Genomic DNA, 26066 nt, shown 5'->3' on the forward strand with positions numbered 1-26066 from the left:
TTTATTAAATGTGTAGTTTAACCAGGCACCCTTGAATTTTAGATGGGTAAAAGAATCCGAGGGAGATGTTATAGACTGAATGTTTGTGTCCTTACAAAATCCTTGCGTGCAGCCCTTTCCCTCAATGTGACTATATTTAGAGCTGACTGTCTAAGGAGGTAAATACAGTTAAATGAGGTCAAATGAGGTCATAAGGGGAAAGACCTGATCTGTTTGGTATTGTGTGACTCCTCTCCCTTCCTCCCCCTCCCCCTCTCTCCATTCTTCTCCCTTTTCCCCCCTCTCCTCTCCTCTCTTTCTCTCTGTTTCATTTCTACTTCCTCTTTCTTCCTCCTTTTTCTGTCTCCTCTCCCCTTCTCCCCTCTTTTTCATTCCTCTCCTCTTGCTGTTTCTGACTCTCCTTCCTTTTCCTCCTCCTCCTTCCTTCTCTTCTCTTCTCTCTCTGTCTCTGTCTCTGTCTCTCTCTCTCTCTGTTCTCCCCCCAAGGAAAGATCAGAAAGCACAGACTAAGAAAGTAGCCTTTACACTCAACCATCACAAGCCTCACTAGGACCCAAAGGCTAACACTTGTGTAAGCAAACAGGAGTTTAGGTCTTGTTGAATGCCTTCACAGCCCTTGTTCATAAAAATGTTATATCATAAAAATGTTTAAATGTTAAATTACAAATGTCATAAAGGTAAACATCTTTACTTCCCCAACATTGCTCATATCTTTAACATCCATATTTAGTTTTCAGCTACTAAAATTTATATTGCTTTGACCAGAGAGAGAAAAGGAGGGAAGGGTGAAGAGAGTGAGGGAAGAAGGAGGGAGAGAGAGAGGGAAACATACACAGAGAGACATCTTTGCTATTTGCTATGTACAGGACTGAGTCTCAGTGAAACCAGGCAGGATAGAGGTCACAGAACCCAGGGTTCCATTTCTTCTCAATCCAGTTCATAGCCTCATAAAATCCTTTGTCTACACCTGAGGCTGTTACTTTGACATCATGAGCAGCACCATTCTGTACTTCCAAACCAAAGGCCCTGAGTTTCTTTTCTTCTTTCTGCTTCATTAAAACTTACTCTCAAGAGGCATAGCTGTGAGAAAAGGAAAAAAAAAAACCCTATTCACTGAGTCTGATAGCTTTTGTTCACCAAAACAAATAGTCACTGAGTATTTATGTGTGGCTTTGTGCCTGGAGTTAGAATGTTGGTCACAGATATGAATTATAGATCCAGGTCCTCAGGGGACATAGATACCAGTGGGGAAAAATAAGACATGGGACTAATTAATTGTCTTCATTGCATTTGTAAAATGTTCCTTAATATAGTGCCAAGAACTGCCGTAGATAGCTGGAACATTATCAAACGTAAGGTTCCCACCTGGCAGAGCTTAGAAACTTTAAAGGACCTGAAGTAGATTTGCGTGTGTGTGTGTGTGTGTGTGTGTGTGTGTGTGTGTGTGTGTGCAAGGCATGGAGGTGGGAACATAGCCTTTATGACGCATGAACTGAACTTTTATAATCAGTGTTATTTCTAGAGAATTATGACTCCCAGAATACACTCTAGAGTTAATGGCTGAGGTTTGAATCTTTGTCTTAATATTCATAGGTGGCATTTCTGGGAATCTACCCAAATGTCCACAAACAAGACCACACCAAACCCACCGGTACGATGATGTTTATTGCAGCATTATTTGCCATAGCTAAGATATGGAACCAACCCAAATGCCCCTTGGGAGATGAATGGATCAAGAAAATGTAGTTTATACACACAATGGAATTCTATGCCTCCATCAGAAAGAATGACATTACCCCATTTGTCAGGAAATGGAAAGACTTGGAAAAAATTATATTAAGTGAAGTAAGCCAGACCCAAAGAAAAGTAGGCCACATGATCTCCCTTATTTGTAAGAACTAGAATATGTAGAAGATACTCTTAACAGGGGATCTGAAGAACCCAACCACTTAGGGCAAAGGATTATATATAATGAAGTATATTACTATGAACTCCAACTTATGGAAACAAGAGGCCTGGTATATAGTTTTGTTCTTTTTTTCTCTATTGTTATTGTTTTTTTTTCTTTCTTCATTTCTCTAAGCTTTTTGTACCTCATGTTTTGCATAATGGAAAATACAATATGGGGAAAGGAAAGGGAATCATAGAAACAGCATAACAACAGATGAACCACAGCAACATTCATACTTACTTGACACTATGTGGATATGAACATTATAACTGGAGGGGGTTAGGAAGGGGTAAGTGGAAGATAAAGAGGGATGGATTAAAAACAAATGCTCTTACTGTCTTACCTAGGTAACTGTAACCCCCCAACACGTCGCCTTTTCAATTAAAAAATAAAATTAAAAAATAATATTCAACCAAAAACATCTACAGATAGCAAATAAGCACACTAAGACTGTTCAACAGTAGGAAAATACAAATTAAAACCAAAACAAGGCACAACTACATGTCTGTCAGAATGGATAAAAGATATAGTAATCCCCTCTTCTCCACTGCTCATTGGTCATGGTTTGAGTTATCCATGGTTAGCAAGGGCCTGAAATATTAAGTGGAAAATTCCAGAAATAAATACTTCTAAAGTTTTAAATAAAAAAATATTCAGGGGTGGTATCCAAGGGTAAGTTACCTAATCTATCTATGTCATGGTATAGTGGTAAATGTTTAAATCCACTTTTGGCTTGGCAGTGTCTGCCATTGTCCACTGTGTAAATGGTTTTAACTATGGCTTCTTTCTACAGGGCATACTGAGAGTGTGAGAATGTGGAAAGAGATGACATTGACCAAGATGAATTGCCTTCATAAACTGCTTTGTTGAATGGCAACTCCATAAAGACAATAAAAATATATTTAACATAGGATAAAATATACCCCACTAAAAAACAACTGTTGTGTAACAGTGTACCTCTCATAGATTTTTCATCATGCAGACACGAGAAACATGAATCACCCCCAAAGAATAAATAAAAGGAGAAGAATTATGAAGGGAGGAGTTTTAAACGCTGATAGCTTCATCTTTAATATCATTTTATTAACTTTAAATTTATATAATTTAATTGGGAAGAATGTAGGTGCTTAGTTACCAGCCCACAGAATTCCTAAAAAAAGTGAACTGCTAGCTCACATTGGCTGTTACAAATCAAGAGGAACCAGTGCCAGGATACCATAGACTCTGCCTCAAATGCTCATTAATGAAATTAAGATCAGCAAGGAGTTCTTACTTCTGAGAGTGGGTTTTGCTTTTTGGTTGGCAGTACTTGGGTTTGAACGTGGGGCCTCGTGCTTGCGAAGCTCATCATTGAGCCATGCTTCCAAGTCTTTTTGCCCTGGTTATTTTGAGATGGAATCTCCAGTTTGGCCTGGATCTGGACTACAACTCACCTAGTTTATGTTTCTCATCTTGGCTGAGATGGCAGTTGTGTGCCATCACATGTCCAACTTCTTTTTTGAAGATGAAGTCTCATGAACTTGGTTTTCTTTCTAACCTAGGCTGGTCTAGATACACAATCCTCCCAAACTCCACCTCCAAAGTAGCTAGGATTAAAGACATGGGCCACCACTGCTGAGACACAGAGAAAATTTAAAGATTTAGTTAGTGCATAAAATGTACTCAGCGCCTACTGAATGATAAACATTCAACAAGAGTTAACACCATCATCATCACCACACTGTGTTCTCACTCACTCTATTCATACCGAGAGTATGGATAGTATGGGTACCACTTGGGAATTTGAGATGAGAGAGTAGCTTGTAGGGAAGGCCAGCCTGTGAGAATGTAGTTGGTAGCTAGATACTACCATGATGGGCAGTTTACCTCCAGTACCCTGAGAATAGAGCATTTGCATATGGGAATGGGAATCCTCCCCAGAGGAGTTAGGGCATATCTGGACCTGGGCTGGAGGTAAGCTATTCTTCAATCTCATGCAGGGTATCACCTCCTGCCTCCCGTCTGCTCTAGTGCTGCTTATAATTCTGGCTTTTTGTCCTCTGAAAGCCTTGATATCCATCACTCCTGCTGCTTTTTTCTTCTCTCTGTCCCTTTGTTTTCAGAGACAATGGAGTCATGTACAAAGCTGCCATTTACCCAGGCAGCTTCTAAATGCTAACCATGGGTACCTGTAATATGGGGAATAAGCCAGAGCTGCTGCCCTGAAGAGGCAGTGGGGGAAAACTAGTAGAGAGTCAGGAGAAAGTACCGAGTCCAGTTCTCTCACTCAAATGTTTGCATGTCACTAACTATGGTTGCATGTGAACCACTTTCTCATTAAGCTCAAATCCTTTCCAGGGAAACTAATGAGACTTAAAGAATCATTTACAAGGTAGTAAGTGCAACAGCCAAGGTGTGTATACAGACACATGGAAAGGAAGAGGAACCTTGTCTAGAAGGATTGTAAAAGGTTTCTCAGAATAGGAAGGATTCAGGTTCAGCTTTCAATGATGAGGCTTGCACCAGAGTTGGAGAAGAGCTCGGAAGAGCATCTCACAGAGGGAAGAACCTGCATAAAGGGAACCTTCTAGAAATTGTCAGAAATAATCCCTAAAGTGAACAAGTGAAATATCTGACAGGCAGGAGTCTTGTCCTTAGGACTAGCTGGAGGAGTACATGTAAAACCAGGGGAAAAAATAAAGTCAGTGTTAACATCATTTCAATACAGACAGAAAGGTTTGAAAGGGTTGAGCCATCTGGTCTACCCCTATTGGGGTAGAGGAAATCACAATTTTACAGTTCTTATCAACACACTCCAAGCATCATGTTATCATTGCACTGAAGGCTGGCTATGATACAACTTAAAAGAACAGACATGTGGATTCCCAGCCCAGGTATTAGAGAACTTGGAAGGCAGATGACATGGGAAGTCTATTAGCAAGTACCAAATCATGATTGCATAAATAGGCACTCAGACTGTTTAGAGAATCAAGTTAGTTTCCTGCCTCAAGAAGTATTCACTCCAACTGGGTGCATTTGAAAGATGTCCAAAGGAGAGGGCAGGGCGGGGAGTAAAGTGGTCTCTACATTCCAGCTCAGAGGATTTTCTGTGAGATCAAAAGTCCTCTCTGTGTCTTTACAGTCAAATGTAGATACCCTGTGTCTAGGAGGTCCACTCCCATGAGTCATGCTTAAAGAAAAGATGACCCACCACAAATACCTCTTCAGATTTTCCTGCACTAAAAAATCAAACCAGGAGCTGGTAACCTATGCCTGTAATCCTAACTCCTCAGTAGGCTGGGATCTAAGGATTGCAGTATAAAGCCAGCTGAGGCAGGAAAGGCTATGAGACTCTAATGTCCAACTAACCACGAAGAAACCAGAAGTGGAGCTGTGTCTTAAGTGGTAGAGTGTCAGCCTTGAGCAAAAACTCTAAAAGATAGAGTCCAGGCCCTGAGTTCAAGCCCTAGTATCAGCACAATAAACACACACACACACACACACACACACACACACACACACACGCATACACTCATGCACGCACATACTAATCACAGATACATCAAGAGGCCCATTTTGCAGTTATAAATATGAAAATAATGGGCAGTGGTAGTCACACCGAGTTTGTGGCAAGGCATATCCTAAGACTTATTTACCCCAGTGCCCTGCCCAGAAGGGTTCCAGGTCCCCTATCTACCTGAAGCACACCAATCTACCTTGTGCTGGGTTGCATCACATTCCCCCACCCCATGACAGCATCCTAATAACTACAGCCTGCTTGGATTGCTCTCTTTCTGTCTTCACATAGCATGAATGGGAAATGGACTATAGAAAGCCGGGAGCCAAGTTTGTACTCACTTGTGTTTTTTTCTTAATTGTTTTATGTGGGAATGTTTTATCTTCATGACAGGAGAGCACATTCCTTCAGGAACAAAACAAATACATCTTCTCTTTACTTTGTCTCTTAATGATGGTTAATATATGTGGGCAATGCTCAGAAAATAAATGTTCATCTAGCCTACACTGCCAGGCCTCACCTTCAAATGCTGCTGTTCTCAGAAATGGGGCAGAATCCTATTAGAGAACAAATTTGTGTTCTCCATTTCAGCACAGGATGGCCTAGAGGTCATGAGTTAGAGTCAAGAATAGAAACTCATAGCTGGGCACTGTGGCTCATACCTGTAATCCTAGCTACTCAGGAGGCTGAGATCTAAGGCTTAAGGTTTGAAGCCAACCTGGGCAAAAAAGTCCCCATGAGACTCTTATCTCCAATTAACCAATCAAAAACCGGAAGTGGTACTGTGGCTCAAGTGCTCAAGTGCTAGAGCGTTAGCCCTCAGCATAGAGAGGCTCAAGATAGTGCCCAGTCCTGAGTTCAAGCCCTACAACCAACAAAAAAAAAAAAAGAAGAAGAAAGAAAGAAAGAAAGTCAGAGATCTCTGAGTGTCAGTGCACACACCTGTAATCCTAGCAAATCAGGATTTGAGGCTCATGGTTCAAATTCAGGTTGGGCAGGAAAATCAACAAGACTCTTATCTCCAATTATAAACCAAAGGCTAAAAGTAGACCTGGAGCTCAAGTGGTAGAGTATTATCCTTCAGCACAATAGCTTAGGGACAGTGTCTGTTCCATGAGTTCAAGACCCAGGTCTAGCACACCAACACATGCACACACAAAGAATAGAGACTCAGAATTGAGAACTAGGGAATGGGCAAAGGGCACCGTCTTCTGATGTCACTGCAGGTAGTTTCCCTTCTTGGGAGAGAGTCTCAGGTAGCTAGTAACAGGAGGGTATCTGACCTTTTGTGAGTTGTGTTTCTAAAATAAAACCTACCTGAATCAGAAGAGTTCCAATAGGAATGGAGAACTACCATTAAGCCTTGAGTAAACTGAGAATAGTGCTTGACTTGGAGCCGGTCCAGAATGGCCTTTTTTCCTAGGATGCAGTGGCATGGGCAGACTGAAGGACATGGTTTCGAAGACTACAGCAATGTCCAGAGTGGGTGACTGGCTTGGGCTGCTGCAGTTTCCAGTGTCTCACCCAAGATGGTGCACATCAGTATCTCCCTGACCTGCTCTTCAGATACGGCTCACTCAGCCTAGCTTCCGTTCACTGCCTGATCCTTTCCCTTTGTAGCAGAAGGGAGAGAAGAGCCCGAAGTAGACTTTCACTAGGATGTTCCGCCATGAGATGGGAATCCTGGGCTCAGTCAAGGGATGAGACAGCTGAGAAACATTGTGGGGACAATCTGAGCCTTCATAGGCTGAGCAAGGTCTGGAAGGCATTTGTTATTTCTACCAATTTACCTCCACTGTATAGGAATGTTGGGAAAGTTAGCTATGCAGAAGTTCAGAGAAATTGGAATCAACGTTATTATGGAAGGTAGAATTTGAGTTCTATAAGTGAATGCATCTATTTTAAGTAAATAGAAACACTTTTTTAAAATATGGAAATACTCATAGAACAAGCTTTCCAAGCAAGGAATATTCCAGCATCCCCAGAGTCTCCTCTTGCCCTTGCTCAATAAACTTGTTTTGCTTTCCAGCCCAGCCAAGTACTGATCTGATAGATTAATTTTGCCTATCCTAGAACTTCACATAATTGGAGTAATGCTCTTTTGTGTCTGATTTATTTGGCCCAGAATAGCTGTTTAAAACAAGTCGTAAAACTGCCAAACATATGAGAAACTTAAAAGTGTTTTGTATTTGTACCTGCAATCTCACCGCCTAGATTGGCATTTTGCTTTACTTGATTTGTTACAGGTCTACCCATTTTTCCTTCTACTTTTCCATCAGTCTCCCTTTGTAAAATAAAATCAAATAAAACGTGGTGTTTTTTTTTTTAGTTTTTTAGTCCTATGACAGGATAGAGTGAATACAACTGATAGTAATGTACCACGTATTTCAAGATAGTTGGGAGAGAGGAATCTCTCTTATTTGATGCATCTTAAATTGCAGACAGCAGTCAACTTGCCCTTAATTTCTTTAGGATGCCTTATTAAGTAGAAGGTAAATAGGCTTATGTACTTTTGTTTAAGGTCATATTAATCTACAAAAAATACAGAAATGTTGGGAGCAGATCTTTGAAGATCTGGCAAATACTGTGCTAATCAACACTCCAATTAGAACATGAAACATTGTATCAATCCAGAATTCACCCACTCCTCTGTCTAGGCAACACCTTCTACCCAATAGCCAAGGTAACTTGTCCTCTGACCTTTTCTATACCATGGGTAAGTTTTGTCCATCCTAAAATATTTTTTTTATCCTGCTGTCTTTTTTTGTGTGTGTATAAAAATACTGTACAGAAAGGGTTACAATTACATGAGCAAAGTACAGAGTACATTTCTTATCAAGCATTGTTGTCTCCTCTTTTGTTTCCCCTTACCATTAAGTATAATGCTGGCTGTAGGTTTGTCATATACAGCCTTTATTGTATTGAGGAATGTTCCCTGGATTCCTAGTTTTTCCAGAGTCTTCATCATAAAGGGATGTTGGATCTTGTCAAATGCTTTTTCTGTATCTATTAATATAAGCATGTGGTTCTTATCCTTGCTCTTGTTGATGTGATGAATTATATTAATTGATTTACGTATATTGAACCAGCTTTGCATCCCTGAAATGAATCCTGTTTGATCGTGGTGTATGATCTCCTTCATAACCAAAGGTCAAATAAAAACGTTCCATAGCAAAGAAAAACTGAAACAATATGTCTCCACCAAACCAGCCCTACAAAAGATACTTAAAGATGTTCTACACATAGACAACCAACAAGACCACAGTAAAGGCCAAGAAACTGCATCCAAACTGAGAATCCAAGAACCACAGGAAGAACCCAATTGTTGCAGCCCCAAAGAGGGTGGATAATATGGAAAGAATTACCAAACACCTCTCAGTCCTACCTTTCAACATTAACGGACTTAACTCTCCAATTAAGTGACATAGACTATCTAGTTGGATTAAAAAGCAAGATCCTTCAATCTGCTGCCTTCAGGAGTCACACCTTGCCCATAAAAACAAACATATTTTGAAAGTGAAAGGCTGGAATAAAATCTACCAAGCACAACCGGCGGGAGTTGCAATCCTATTATCAGATAAAATAGACTTCAAATTAAAATTAGTGAGAAGAGATAAAGAAGGTTGCTACATACTAATTAAGGGATCTCTCCTTTAGGAGGATATTACAATTCCTTTTTTTTTTAATTGTGAAAATACCATACAGAGGGGGGATTACAATTACATGGGCAAGGCAATGAGTACATTTCTTATCAAGCATTGCTGTCTCCTCCTTTGTTTCCCCTTCCCATCCCTTCCCATCTCCCACCCCCCCATCCCCACTCTCCACCCCCCTCCTCCCCTCCCCCCTCCCTCGCCAAAGTTGTAAAGTTCGTTTTCCGACATAACGACTTCTACATCTCATTGTTGCAATGGTTCCACCTGTATCCCTATTTAAACAATTTGTTTTTTCCCTTCCCCTCCACAAATTATACCAACATCAAATACAATGAAAGCAGGGATTACACCATGGGGGAGGGACATACAAAGCAACAAAGAAATCATCTTATAAAAATGTTAGAAACAACTGCAAGAAAGAAAAACCATTAGAATCCTTATCTTGGGGTTCATTTCACCTCACATCAACTTATCTGACCATTTCTGCTTGTCTCAGACATATACTAGTTATTGAAAATAAGGGAAACTATAGGACCTATGTTTCTTTGCGCCTGGCTTACTCCACTTAACATATTTTTTTCCAAGCCTTTCCATTTCCTAACAAATGGGGCAATGTCATTCTTTCTGATGGAGGCATAGAATTCCATTGTGTATATATACCACATTTTCTTGATCCATTCATCTACTGAGGGGCATCTGGGTTGGTTCCATATCTTAGTTATGGTAAATAATGCTGCAATAAACATAATTGTGCTGGTAGCATTAGTATGGTCTTGTTTGTGATCAGTTGGATAAATCCCAAAAGTGGGATTGCTGGGTCATAGGGGAGCTCTATGTGGAGTCTTTTGAGGAACCTCCATACTACTTTCCAAAGTGGTTGAACAAGTTTACACTCCCACCAACAATGCAGTAGAGTTCCCTTCTGTCCACATCCAGCATCAGTTGTTATTAGAGTTCTTGATTATAGCGACTCTAACTGCGGTGAGGTGGTATCTCAATGTGGTTTTGATTTGCATTTCTTTTATGGCTAGGGAGGTTGAGCATTTTTTCATGTGTCTATTGGCCATCCTTCTTTCCTCTTCAGAGAAGTTCCTCTTTAAGTCTTCAGCTAACTTATTTATTGGGCAGTTGTTTCTTTGAGGATTTGTTGTTGGGGGATTTAATTTTTTGAGTTCCAGGTATATTTTGGATTTGAGACCCTTGTCCACTGTATGGCTAGTGAAGATCTGTTCTCCATCCGTGGGCTTTCTATTGATCTTGCTAGCTATGTCCTTTGCCATGCAGAAGCTCTGCAGCTTCATGCAATCCCATTTGTCCAACCTTTCTTTGATTTGTTGTGTTTCTGGGTCTCTATTAAGAAAATTTTGAACTGTGCCAAGGAGACCTAAGGTTTCTCCTATTGCATCCTGTAATATTTTCAGAGTGTCTGCTTTGACTCTGAGGTCTTTGATCCATTTGGAATTGATTCTGGTCCAAGGTGATATATAAGACAATTCTGAATATCTATTTGCCAAACAGAGCACCCAAATTTATCCAAGAAACACTACTTTCCCTCAAATCTCACATAGATCTAAAGGCATTAATTGTTGGGGACTTTAACACACCACTATCCCCACTAGATAGATCACTCAGCAAAAACTCAACAGAGAAACTGCGGATCTAAACAACTGCATAGATCAACTAGGTTTAACAGACATCTACTGAATGTTTCATCCAGCAGCACTAGAATACATGTTTTTCTCAGCAGCACATGGAACATTTTCCAAAATAGACCACATTTTAGGTCACAAAGCAAACTTATCCAAATTCAGAAACATTGAAGTTATACCTTGTATTCTCTCAGACAAGGGAATAAAATTAGAACTCAACACCAAAAGCCACCAAAGAAAGTCCTGTAACACATGGAGGCTGAACAACACACTGTTGAATCACCAGTGGGTCATGGAAGAGATTAGAAAAGAAATTCAAATGTTCATGGTATTCAACAAAAATGAATACACAAATTACCAGTTCCTCTGGGACACAGCAAAGATAGTACTCAGAGGCAAGTTTATAGCTCTGAGTCCCTACATCAACAAAATTGGAGAGATCTGAAACCAACAACTTAATGAGACATCTGAACCTCCTTGAAAAAGAGCAGCAAGAGGCCGGGCGCTGGTGGCTCACGCCTGTAATCCTAGCTACTCAGGAGGCTGAGATCTGAGGATCACGGTTCAAAGCCAGCCCGGGCAAGAAAGACCGTGAGACTCCTATCTCCAATAAACCACCAGAAAAACCGGAAGTGGCGCTGTAGCTCAAGTGGTAGAGCGCTCACCTTGAGCTGAAGAGCTGAGGGACAGCGCCCAGGCCCAGAGTTCAAGCCCCACGACCGACAAAAAAAAAAAAAAAGAGCAGCAAGATAAACCCAATCCAGTAGACGGAAAGAAATAATTAAAATTAAATCAGAATTAAACGAATTAGAATAAAAAAAACATAGAATGAATCAACAAAACAAAGAGTTGGTTCTTTGAAAAACTTAACAAAATTGACAGACCCTTAGCAAATCTTATCAGAAAAAGAAGAGAACTCACCCAAATAAATAAACTCAGAGATGAGAATGGAAACATCACCACAGAAACAACCAAGATTCAGAACATTATAAGGGAATACCTCTCAAAACTTCATGCTAATAAGTTTGAGAACTTGGCAGAAATGGACCTTTCCTAGCAAATATTGACATGCTGAAACTAAACCAAGATGCGTTAAACCATCTTAACAGGCCCATATCAAGCACTGAAATAAAAACAGCAATAAGAGACCTCCCATCTACGAAAAGCCCAGGACCAGATCGATATACAGCGGAATTCTACAAGGCCTTCAAAGCAGAGTTCACACCAATACTCCTCCAACTCTTCAATGAAATTGACAGAGAAAGTTCACTACCAAATTCATTCTCTGAAGCCATCATAACCCTCATCCCAAAACCAGGCAAGGACTCATCAAAGAAACAGAACTATAGACCCATTTCTTTGATGAACATGGATGCAAAACTTCTTAAAAAATTTTTGGCTGATCAACTTCAACAATTCATCCAAAAAATCATATACCACCATCCTAAAACATTTTATAAATAAATTCTATATGTAGTTTTTGCAGTAGTCTCTTCTCACTTAACATAATGCTTTTGAGCCTCATCGTGTTTTTGAAATTATTGTTATTTTACTGTTTTTGTTGCTAAATTATATTTCATTGTAGCAATGTATCATGCTGAGTTTATATGTTCTTTTACTCTAAGATACCTAGACTATTTCTAATTACAGCCTATTATGAATAAAATTATAATCAGTAATCTTCCACAAGTGCTTCTATGATCATATGTTTAATATTTGTTTTGCTTAGGTAAATAATTCTATAGAATTTCTAGACCTTAAGGTAAGTATATAATTAGTTTATAGGAAACTGTCAGATACTCTTGGGGGACTTGGTATGATTTACACACCCACCAAAAACTGGTAAGAGTTCTGTTTGCTCCAGAGTTGCCAAATCCTTCTCTTTCTTTTCCTTTCCTTTCTTCCTTTTTGCTATTTTCCTTTCTTTCTTCTTCCCTTCCTTTCCATTTCCTTCCTTCCTTCTTTTCTTCCTTTCTTCTTTTTCCTTCCCTCCTTCCCTCCTTTTCTTTTTACCCTTCTCCTTTTTTCTTTTTTTCTTCCTTTCTTATTTGTTTATAATGTTGGCTGTTCTTATAAGTGTTTGGCAATTTCTTACTATGGTTTAATTTGCATTTTTATCTACATATGCCTTTTAGCCTACTTACGTATTTTCTTCTGTGATATACCTGTTCAAGATTGTTCTCCACTTTGAAAAGGGGACTTTCTTGTCAGTTTATTAGTGAGTGTGGAAATTATATAATTTGTACATAAGTCTTCTGTCTGATATCTGCATTATGAACCTCATTGTCCAGTTAGTGACTTACATTTCTATTTTATTTTATATTTTATTGCACATACTTAAGGTACATAACCAACACATAACCAAGATGTTTTAGCATATTATTTAATGTGAAAATTCTCTTTTTTTGGGGTGGGTCCGGTCGTGGGGCCTGAACTCTGGGCCCGGGCACTGTCCCTTAGCTCTTCAGCTCAAGGCTAGCACTCTACCACTTGAGACACAGCGCCACTTCCGGCTTTTTTCTTTTTGCTTATGTGGTGCTGAGGAATCGAACCCAGGGCCTCATGCATGCAAGACAAGCACTCTACCACTGAGCCACCTTCCTAGCCCCCTAATGTGAAAATTTTCGATGGTTTCTATGCTCATTTTTATAACTGCTGTTAGATGAATAGGAATTTAATTTTTCAATGCTCTTACTGCTAGCACAACACGCTTTGCATGCATTAGGGAAATACACATTTTTGCAGTTTTTTTTTTCTAAAAATTTTATCATTTCAACCTTTTACATGTAGGTCCATGATTCATCTTACTTATCTTGTGAGGTAAAAATTGAAAATGTATTTCTTTACATTGTAAATATGGACAGACTCTTCCTTAACTATTTTATCAAATTTATCATTGAGTCATCTGAGCCTGGAGTTTTCTTTGAGGAAATGGTTTGCAGTTACTAATTCAATTTCTTTAATATACATAAAATTTGTGTATTTTCTATTTCCTCTTCTGTCATTGTATTAATTTGCATATTTTCAAAAAGAATTTCATTTCATCTATATTATAAAATGTAGCCCATAACCTTTTTACTATCATTTAATGCCTACATGACTTGGATTTATCCTTAAAATGGAAAGCCACAAAATCTATTATGTCATAATAAATATGCTGTAAGAGGAGAATTATAGAGTAAGGAAGGAAGAGTTTAGAAGATTCTTTCTTGAACTCATTTTTAAGCTTGGAATCTACATATGTGCATGACTTATGGCAGGTTCAAGAAGCCAGCCATCAGTGGGAATGTGATACTGAGCACTAGGTCCAGCTCAGCACAGCAGATGATGGGGAAGATGGCGTGAACTCTCACACAATTGAATAGGAGGCTTGAAAATCTTGACAGTAAGACTTTCTTAGATAACCATTGGCCAGAGGGTTTATTTATTCTAATTGTCTCTATTACCAGAATATACACCCAGGCATGTAAGTTCTTGGCCAGTTTTGTAAACTAGTTTATCTTCAACACCTAGAACACCTTCCAATACACAGCAAGAATTCAATAAATATATTTCCATTGAATGGACCAATTAGTCAATTCCTGATTTGCCCTCATTAACTATGTGAGCTACAAAATTAGAGAATGAAGCTGAGTTGGGAGTAGAATGCAGGCAGCGGCCAGGCTTACAGCTAACTCAACATCCAGCCCAAGCTATTACATGGTCAACTCATGCTAATGCAGAGAGAGGTGTACAGTTCTCTGTTGTGACAGCAGTGGTGTTCAGGTATACAAGGGAAAGGCTGCTATGCAAAGGTTGCTCATCAGAATGAAATGCACTAGTAAGCAAAGTCTGAAGGGAAGAGTTACAAGGCAGGCACCAGTAAGGGCATGCCTGTAATCAAAAGCCATTCAGGAGGCTGAGATCTGAGAATCATACTTTGAAACAAGTCCAGGCAGGAAAACTCCATGAGACTTCTCTCTAATTAACTACCAAAAGAGAAAAGGGGAAAAAAAAGAAAGAAATGAAAACCTGAATTGGAGCTGTGGCTCAAGTTGTAGAGTGCTAGCCTTAGGCAAAAACACTCAGGGCCTCAGTTCAAATCCCAGAACCAGCACACACACACACACACACACACACACACACACACACACACACACACACACACACACACACATGCGCACACACACACACACACAGAAAAAATGATGTTAGAGAGCAAAATTTCCTCACTCTATCCCCAACCCAGTGCAGAATAAAAGAAACCATGGTAACACCCTCAGGCTCTATCCAGCCATGATATTTCCAACATTCTGAATCCTTGTCAGTGTTTAGTGAGGTGGTCAAGATAATTCATTTCATGCTACAGAGGGGAAATTGAAACCATGATTGACAAAATTTCTAATATTATAAGGCTTCTCAGAATAGAGCAAGGATGATATACAAAATTATTGGCTCTTCAGTGACAAACAGCACAATCCCTTGCTTTCTTCCTAGTCTTTCCTGTCCTCCAGACAGAATTGCTACATTCTTCCTTCCACCTAAGTCTATGAGTGGTTCTCATACCTGTTTATGATCTATCTTTTCATGGTCAGGATCTGTGTTCCCATGCCTACATAGTGCCTGGTATGTAGCTGGTGTTTGATCTGGCCACACTATATAACTGTGATTAAGGATAAAGGCAATCAGAGACGTGAATCCCAGCTCTAGAGCTATAAGGTATTAGGTAAGATATGCAACCTCTTCATCATGTGTAAATGCAGGCCCATGGAGGTCCAATAAAGTAAGTGTTCAGCATTTGTTAGCTTTTATTACTAGCAATAATACCTATTTGCTGAATGCCATCTTAGGGCAAATACACTCATTCCCCAAAGACACAGCCATTTAGTGACCCTGACTTGCTGGCTCAGAAGCCTATCTGGGCCCATGTTAGAATGAAGTTGAAGGAAATAAGAAATTACTGGACTATACACGCTAGCATGTGTGGGGCAGAGATAAATCAGCCTTCTACAAATGAAAATTAATCATCTTGGCTTTGCTCAGGAAGCAGGCGGCAAGAATTATCCTGCCACTGGCAGGATTGTTCAGGCAATGAAGAAGGAAGACGGGCTTGGTGGAGGAGGTGGACCCACACATTACATCCTTCACATCAGATAGGAGCATTATCTTCTTCCTCTCACTTCCCTCTACCGCAGTTTGCTGGGCCACTCAGGGTGACAGGCTCCCAGCTCAATGGCCCATGCTTCCAGCACTGCTATTTCTGAGATTAATCTGGTTTCAATGCGCTCCAACAATACATGCCTTTATCTATGATTGCTTTAAAAAAAAAACACCTATCTGCTACAATTGGAATAGAATCTAAGGCATTAGATGCATATGTTTAAAATGTCTGCCACTGAGATAAACACATACTGTGTCCCCTTATTACCTCAGAGAACATTCTCTGGATGGAAGTGGTCGACATCCTGATCCTCCTTCTCAAATTATTAATAGAACAATGCACGACTTCTTTGCACACAGGCAAAGCTTTTTGCCGTTCATCCCAAGCATTGTGTGATGTACTTTTGGTAATGATGTTAATGATAATTGAGGGACAGAAGAGGGGTTCACAGACTACGCCTGTTTTCCACATGAGGCAAAATTGAGATGTAAGAGCCTTAAGCTGGCATGGCTAAAGCACTAGCTACAATTAATGGCATCAGTTTTCTGTTTCCTCTCTTCAATTCTTCTACAGAAATTGAATAGATAACCTGTTACCTAGCCAACATACATTCTCCTTTTGGTCTTTCCAAGAAAGAACAACATTGGGCCCAGCAGGTGTACACTCCTCCCCATACTTTCCTGCAGCAAACTGTGGTCAAGTGCCCTGGACAGATCACGTGACATATTTGGGGAACAGTCTTAGAGAGTACACAGAGTATAGACTCAGCATGTCCTCTCAGCTTTGTGACCCTGTCTCATAATTTTTTGCCTGTAATGTAAGCATAGGAATCTGGAAATGCAACCGGCATCTTAAGACCAGGTAGTGACATATATTGGGACAAAATACTAATGCAGAAGAAGAAGAGGGTGGCATTGTAGAACAACTACATCAACATAAAGTCATCTACTCCTGACTTCTTCTTATTGAATTAATCCATTGCTTATCTGGTTAATTGTTAGTGACAAACCTAAGTCCTAATGGATCCAGGGTATGTGTATTTTCTGACTGTGATGCTCTTTTATTTTCCTGTCAATCAAGCAAACTCCTGTTCTTCCTTTAGATCTCTGCTCAGGTGCTCACACATCTGTGAAATCTTCCTTGAAACTCCCAGAGTAATTAGTGGGCTCCTTCCTCCAGGCATCTGTAATTTCCTATAGCCCCCTTTATTATACATCATATTAGATAACTGTGTAGTTTGGCATCTGTTCCACGCCCAGGAAACATTTCCAAGGACAAGGACTATAGACTACACTATCAGATAAACCACTTAGTAGGTCTTCAAATAGAATTTCATATCAGTAATTGCTTCTCCTACGTGATGTCACTCACATGAATTTCTACATTTTTCATCATCGCTCTGGCAATCTCTTTAAACACTGATGTTTTCCAGAGTCTTATACTTCACCCTTTATCTACAGTTATTCCTGAATGGTATTTTTTTCTAATAATTTATCATTCTATGGAGGAACTGATGCCTCCTGGCTCAGATTTACATTCCAGAATTTCTGATCTGCCCTATAGCCCATGCTTGTATGGCCTCACATTTACTGGTAATGTTTGGCATTATTATTGTTTTGTTTTTCCTGCAAGGAGTGTTAATTTGTGGGTTTAAAGCAGTCATGCATGAGTTTCTAGAGACCACACTGAGAGCTGATCCCTGCAGCAGATCTGTGCCATCCATACAGGATGAGGGGGGTCAGTAGACCAGTCAGGTTAGCTGTGCTACAGGGCAGTGGTTACCAGGAGGCAGATATCTGAATTGTCCCCATAAAGGCTCTGAGAAAGGAGAAGCATAACTGGCACCAGAGTCAGGTACAACAGAATCTCACTTATACTCACTGTGGATGTGGAAGCAACATCAAATCATAACAATTCAGTATGGTGTGTGCATTAGCATTGTAGAGGTAACTACAAGATAATAGAATAAATATTTCCCCAGATGGAAGGAGGAAACAGTTATCAGTTATCTCTATTACCTGAGCATCAGCCTTTCTAGTGTGATGCCTAATTTCCCTCTTACCCCATCTCTATTTGCAAGCTTATCCCTACACCCAGTTTAAAGTAGCACATGTGAGATACTTCCAACGCAAACTAATCATCCTAGAGTCTGATTTTTCACCTCATACCAGCAAGACTGTAAGTGGATAGTCCACACCCTAAGCCCACAGTTCAACACCACCAACATTTAAGTTTTCCCAACTTGCTACTTGTCCCTATTAGCATTTGGCTTTGATATCTCAAGAGTAAGAGATCACTATTACAATTTCAGATACCCCACTATGTTTAAGGCAAGATAAGGAGAGAAACTGCAGCATCGGGAACCATTTTCTTCCTTTTTTCCCCCAGAAAGTTATAAGGTTTTCCTGAAATCCTAGAAAAATGTTGCCAATGTATCTTTGCCAGAAGCCATCTCCTTCCACAGCTGGCTTATACCAGTGCGTAAACAATTGATTATTATTTTTGTTTTAGAGATGTGGGTTACCTGCTATCAAACTACAAGTAGCTTGAAAACCAACCCTATTAGAAATAGTCTAATAATAAAAATTGGCAAGCCCTACCTATCATATCAAGATTGTTGTGCTTTTACTATGGTTATCCCTGTATTATATGCCAATTTGAACTGCATGAGAAGACAGGAATACAAATAATTCAATGAGCACAATGCCTGCCTTAACATATAATGGGTTATACTGCCAAGGGGAAAAAATGCCAAAAGACATTTGAAAAGGGAAAATGAAGGTACACTATCAAAGACTGTGAAAGATGGCAAAGTTATATTTTGTGAAGGCCTGGCTACCAGCCTCTCCTCAGTGCACGTTGCTTCATTTTCCCATTTGCCTCACACATAAAATAGGAGGAAAGAATCACACCTTGGTGAATCGGCTGAGCAAAGACTCAAGGAGGTAGTTCAACATGCATGGCTGTCAGGACTCAGAAATGTGGCCAAAGACAGTGAAGAATCTAGAGATTTCTCAACAGTGGTTGGATTCACAATTGTTCTCACCAGACATCCAGAGGTTAGGCAAAGCTCCAAAGGATAGTGCCCAGACAAGCATCTTTATCTTCCAAATGTGCAAAGAAAGTTAAATAGATGCCTGATCTGACAAAACCAAGCTAAGCACCTTTTCACACCTAAAGAGCCTCCAAGTCTGAATTCTCATCTGGCAATGGGCTCTGCCAAAGTAAATTCATTTCACTGTTGTCCATGAGTACCTCCAAAGTCTAGGAGGTTGAGTACCCATGAGTATTTTGATTACAACAATGTAGGCAAGGTCATTTCCAAGGGTAGCAGCCTAATTAAGAGGTAAAGAGAAGCCCCAAGAAGACACACCAGAGCTAAAGGAGGCCTAGGCCCCGCCCCTACTTCTCTTTCACTTAAGCGTCACTAAGTCCCACTTGGATTCCAAATTCTAAACCATTTCCATGAGCACCTGACTGTACACTGATATAAAGATTTCCTGAGGATTTTCTTGGCTCTTATGGCCACATTCCACTACAAGAGTCATTTGTTCACAATCAACGCACTCTTGGAGTTGAGCTATTGGACCCTTTTCACTTAGTGGAAGTTCATTAAAGGATCACACCCTGACATTTTTCGTCCTGTGGGAAGTGAGTTATTCTTCTCCCATAGAATTCTTGGGCTTCACGTAATTATAACTCCTCTGTACATTATGTTCACAAATAAAATTAAATTAAATTTTAAGAAAAAGAATTCTTGGGCTTTTATTGGTAAGTGGAGGAATTGAGATTTTTCAGAGCCAATGCCAATAGTCTTTCTAACCATTTGTAATGAGAACCAATATGGCAATGTTATGGAGATCAGCTTCATAGCTGGTTAAATGCAAAAGAAATTAGAGATAAACTGTCAAAATTACTCTTACCACAAAAACCTAAATCCAACATTTACTTAGTCTCTCTTCTCTGTTTTCTTTTTTTATATCCTACAATAACTCCAGTGTAGCACTATCCAAAGAGAATCTCAACTAAGACAGAACTTCTCTACATCTGCACTGTCCCTCTGCCCCCTGGCATAGCTACCTCCCACACACGGACCTTAAGCATGAATGAGAACCTAGAGTTTTTGTTTAACTTGATTTTAGTGAACTTCATATTTCATGGCTGGATGTGTTTCATGACCACTGTATGGCATCTGCTGCTGTGAGTTATAGATCCAGCATTTCCCCCAAATTCTTGCTCACATCCTGCTGCCACATATTTGCTTTTTCCATCTTCCATGGAGTTCTTTTTTTTGTCAGTCATGGGGTTTGAACTCCTGACCTGGGCACTGTCTCTGAGCCTCTTTGTGCTCATTTCTAGCACTCTACCACTTGAGACACAGAGCCACTTCTGGGTTTTGAGTGTTTAATTGGAGATAAGAGTCTCACGAGGAGTTTTCTGCCCAGGCTGGCATCAAACCAAGATCCTCAGATCTCAGCCTCCTGAGTAGCTAGGATTACAGGCGTGAGCCACCATCACGCAGCTTTCATAGAGTTCTTTATCAGAGAGATAGAATTCTCTTTCTTTGCTTCACCCTCTGCTCACAACAAAGGAAATGGAGAAGGGAGCCCCATAGCAAACATCCTCCTTTTGGCTTTGTCCAGAGAGCCCTTTCTCTGTACTTAGCCTTTTGATTCTGCACACAATGCTTGGGAGCTCTCATAAATGGTAGAAAAGGGGGGGAAATGTTGAATAAGAAAGAAAAAAACAAAATTCTCCTCAGTAAGGAATGAAAATGAGGAGGCAAGAAGAAATGCTGAGGACTCTTCAAAATTAAACCATTAATAAGGCATACTATTCCTTATTGTGCCGTGACAGTCATAAACAGGCTCTACAGCATGAAAGGATTCCATGCTACCAGCCATACGTTCACTTTTTTTAAGAAGATTTTTATTGTGAAAATACTGTACAGAGGGGTTACAGTTACATGAACAAGGTAAAGAGTACATTTCTTATCAAGCATTGTTGCCTCCTCTTTTGTTTTTCCCCTACCATCCCTTCCCTCCCACCTCCACAACTATATTGCCCCCCTTCCCCCGCCCCAGCCCTGCCCCCTGCCTAAATTGTAAAGTTGGTTTTTCAACATAGTATCTTCTACATCTCATTGTAGCAATGGGTCCACTTGTATCCCTATTTAAACATTTCGTTTTTTCCCTTCCCCTCCCCAAATTATACCAACATCAAATACAGTGAAAACAGGGGCTATACCGTGGGGGAGGGACATACGTTCACTTTTTAGTCTTCATTGTGGAGTGAGTATTTTAAACTGCCCAGCAGGGAAGAAAGTAGAAGGAGAGTTGAGAAAAGGAGATCTGGAATCAGCTAATAGGCCAACAGTCTCTTTGTCACCATGAAGATGAGACCTGAAGTCTCAGGTCATGCCAGAGTTCAGGGACACAGGAAGTACAAAGGTTAGTGACCTTCAGCTATGGTGGGCTGGTTTAGATGAACCTGAACTCCGTTCTACTATAGTATGGTCTCTTTGGAAGACTCAGGCTCTAATTAGATACCATGGATAAGGCATGCCTGTCTTGTGCTCTGCAGGGCATAGAAAATGCATTATAGGCATATGCCAGGAGCCCGTGACTCACACCTGTCATTCGGGAGGCTGAGATCTGTGAATTGAGGTTCAAAGCCAGTCTGAACAGGAAAGTTCATGAGACTCTTATCTCCAATTAACCACCAGAAAACCAGAAGTGGAGTTGTGGCTCAAAGTGGTAGAGCGCTAGCCTTGAGTACAAAGAGTTCAGAGTCAAAATACCCAAGCCCTGAGTTCAAGGCCCAAGGCTGACACAATTTAAAAAACAAAAAAAGCATGTTAGACTGAGAACATAATTGGAGGTGGCAATGTCACCTGCAGTGTGCCAGGACTTCACATGGCCGTGTGTTGGTGAAGCTACCCAACCTGCTTCAACCTGTCAGGGCCCAAGGAGGAAAAGGAACGTGTATCCCAAAGGATGGTGCAGCCATTCATATGAATAATGCAACTATTTTTCTAAGGCCATTTAATTCTGAATATTTTGAGATATAAATATCTGCTCCATTCTAAGTTGCAAAAGGAGAAGAATACTGACTGCAGGATGGTCTTCAAGGGAGGAGTTGAAAGACAAAGAAAGAAAGAGGATTTTGGCCAGGCAATGTGAGGTTGAACAGGGTAAGAGGATGGGACAGCAGAGTCCTCTAGTGATGTGGGAACAAGGTTTAACATGAGAGTTTTAGCTGATGACCCTTGAAAGCTGTCCATTGTTCTAAAGTCTCCAGTGAACTCGGCCTTCTGAATACATGCATTCGGCTCATTTTATCTTATCTGGGGAAGAGGAGAAATATAAACCTGAGAGACCATGTCTGCATGCAGGTAAATTTGGGAGGGGCAGTGGAAAATAGCAGCATGGATGCAAGCAATCAGAAGGTCCCAGAAAGAAGAATTAGCAGGAGATAAGTGACAGGAAGTTGCTGGCATCAACATCCAGCTCTCAAGGGACATGGTTATGAAGCTAGCCCAGAAAAGCAGCCATTCCTCCCTTCCACTCTTGACAGGCCAAGATACAAGCGCTGAGCACGCTTGGCTGAGAAATGAAGCGAGCAACCATTGGTATGCTTCAGTGTGGGTCGCACAGGGCACTCAACAATTGTCACACGCAGATGTTCTGGCTGTCACCCTACTGGGTCTTTCCTGTTTATTATTTTTGTGTCTACAGGCAGTGACATTCCTGTCAAATGGTGATGAGATGTCGGGTCTGATTATCCCCAACTCGATATGAAAAGACAAGCCCTGATGGAAGGTGCCTCTTCCTTGGTTCTGATGTGCACAGTCATCAGCAGCAATTAATGCCACTCCATTGGTCCTGCCTCTCTCCTGGAATAGGCTACAGTGCACTAGGAAGGAGGGAAGGAAGGAAGGAAGGAAGGAAGGAAGGAAGGAAGGAAGGAAGGAAGGAAGGAAGGAAGGAAGGAAGGGAGGGAGGGAGGGAGGGAGGGAGGGAGGGAGGGAGGGAGGGAGGGAGGGAGGGAGGGAGGGAGGAAGGAAGGAAGGAAGGAAGGAAGGAAGGAAGGAAGGAAGGAAGGAAGGAAGGAAGGAAGGAAAGGAGGGAGGGAGGGAGGGAGGGAGGGAGGGAGGGAGGAAGGGAGGAAGGAAGGAAGGAAGGAAAGGAGGGAGGAAGGAAGAAAGGAAGGAAGGAAGGAAGGAAGGAAGGAAGGAAGGAAGGAAAGAAGAGAGGGAGGGAGGGAGGGAGGGAGGAAGGGAGGGAGGAAGGAAGGAAGGGAGGGAGGAAGGAAGGAAGGAAAGGAGGGAGGGAGAAAGGAAAGGAGGGAGGGAGGGAGGGAGGGAGGAAGGAAGGAAGGAAAGGAGGGAGGGAGGGAGGAAAGAAGGGAGGGAGGGAGGGAGGAAGGAAAGAATGGAGGGAAGGAGGGAGGGAGGGAGGAAGGAAGGGAGGAAGGAAGGAAGGAAAGGAGGGAGGGAGGAAGGAAAGGATGGAGGGAGGGAGGCAGGGAGGGATGGAGGGAGGGAGGAAGGAAGGGATGGAGGGAGGGAGGAAGGGAAGGAGGAAGGAAGGGAGGAAGGAAGGAAGGTAGGGAGGGAGGGAGGGAGGGAGGGAGGAAGGAGGGAGAGAGGAAGGAGGGAGAGAGGAGGGGAGGGAATGAAGGGAGGGAGGGAAGGAGGAAGGGAGGGAGGAAAATAGTGCAAGAAGAAAGCAGGTTTCAAGACTTTGCATCTGTAGTCCAGGGGCCTGTGTATTGTTGGCAGCATTGGCAGTAGACAGTGAGATTGAGAAAAGGCATCAGAAGGGGATGTACTCTCCCCCCATGCCCCCCATCCCCTACCTTCTCCCCACACCCCTGCCAAGGGCCAGGCACTCACACATGCACTGTGAGATTCTCATGCCTTACTTCATTTAGGGTAGCAGTGAAGAGTATACTCTGAGGTTGGACAAACTGTAGTTTGAATTCTGATTTATTTGTGGCTATAAGTAACTTACTTAAAGCCTGTGAACATCAGTTTCTTAGTTTATAAAACTGAGATGGGAATATCTTACAGTTTCATGTAGGATTAGATAAAGTCATTCATTCACCCCCAAAATAGATAAATAAGTATATCCAGAATAGATATATAGATCCTGAAAAAAAATATATTCTGAAAGCCCATATTTATCTTGAACAAATAAATGCATATATACATATCCTAAATAATATATATCCTATATACACACATTTTAGGTATACACACATATATGTGTACACACATACACATAATACACACACATTTTTTTCAATGGTATATTCCAGAAAAGAAAAGAGAAAAATGATTTCTGCCCTCATGACTATTATTTCTCAGTGAGAAGAGACAGAAAGTAAACAAATTATCAGTTTATCAGTTATAATATACATGTATCATGTGCCTTAACACAATTTTTTTTTATTGGTTATGGGTTTGAACTCTGGGCCTGGGCGCTGTCTCTCAGCTCTTCAGCTCAAGGATAGTGCTCTACCACTTGAGCCACAGCGCCACTTCCAATTTTCTGGTGTTTTATTGGAAATAAGAGTTTCACAGATATTCCTGCCTAGGCTAGCTTTGGACTGCCATCCTCAAATCTTAGCCTCCTAAGTAGCTAGAAATACAGGCGTGAGCCACGTCGCCCGGCTGCCTTAACACAATTTCTGATGCACAATAAGCACATGACAAATAGTACAGTCCATGTCATCCGTTAGATGCATTAGTTAACCCCAGTGAGTCACCTGAGGCTGTTTAAATACATTGTGTAAGATCATGTAGCTAGATCTTTGTTCAGTTAGGCACTGAGGAGATCCAAAGCTAGAAAAGGTCACATGTGGGGCTGGGAAGGTGGCTCAGTGGTAGAGCGCTTGCCTTGCATGCATGAGGCCCTGGGTTCCATTCCACAGCACCACATAAGCAAAAAGAAAAAAGCTGGAAGTGGCGCTGTGGCTCAAGTGGTAGAGCACTAGCCTTGAGCTGAAGAGCTGAGGGACAGGCCCCACGACTGGACCCCCCCCAAAAAAAAACAAAAAGAAAAAATAAAAGGTGGCACATGTGGCACTTGAGGTGTCCCTGTTTCTCAATTCATCTGTAGCCAGGACCAAGTAATGCACAGAGAAAAGTTCCCCAAGAACAATTCAGAAGAGCTCGGATTCTCTCAAAGCGTGTGGGTTGAACTTACTCAGATTCATGAAGGTCCTCTCCAGGGGGACCTGCCATCTCTATCTGCCTAGCTTTCTAAGCTTGGGGGACCACTAGCATGTAACCAGAACAGTTCTGAGTGAATTGAGACAAGTGGGTCATAATCACTAAGACTTCCGCCAGATTTCTATTTTAAAGCCATGCTGTGGATGGTTTCCAAATGTGGAAACAGTTGGAGAACAACTAGAAGCATGGGGGAACCCAGCAAGGAACATGGGACTTGTGAGAAAGTCTCTGCTTTAAGTCAAGGCCTGAGACATACGTTTGGCCAAATTCTTTGAGCTAGGAAGGAAATGAGTTCTGACCACCTGACTGAGCCTTATGTGATCATGTGACCACACATGGATGGTTAGTCAATAAAGGTTAAAATAAATGTGACTCAGGCACTGCTTGTGATCTCTATCAGTATTCCATCTTTCAGCTCAGGCTTCACCTTTAGAATAACAGGCATCCCCAAATTAAAAAGAATGCTGAACTTGACCCAGATGTCTAGCCCTGCTCTTCGCTAGCTGGTGTCCTTGCAAAGTCACTTAATCTCTATGAGTTTATGAGATAAATTCTTACCTTCATCTCCCTGTAATGATAATGGATCCACATGAGAATCAAAACCTTGCTGTTTTGAATCTGTGGTCAGCTATACTTGTCCTTGGCCTACCTCCCTTGAGTTCTGAATGACTTTTTGATTGTTTTATTTCTATAAGGGATCTATTTCCTTCCCCATTTCCCTCTCCATCTATTTCCTATGAAAAGTAATGCAAATCATAATCCAAGTATGACCTGCACATCCCCTGCCCTCTTCCTCCAGGTGTTATTCTTTTAGTGTAATTTAAATTTCCATGAAGGGTAAATATGGATAGTACAAGAGCAGCTGAAGAGTGCTATAAGGCTTAAGAAAAATAACAATTCCTTCCCCTGTCCTTGATCCTGTCCCCAATCTCATCC

Source organism: Dipodomys merriami, unplaced genomic scaffold, assembly GCF_024711535.1.
Source record: "Dipodomys merriami isolate MVZ:Mamm:240054 unplaced genomic scaffold, mDipMer1.0.p SCAF_97, whole genome shotgun sequence".
NCBI classification, from domain to species: Eukaryota; Metazoa; Chordata; class Mammalia; order Rodentia; family Heteromyidae; genus Dipodomys; species Dipodomys merriami.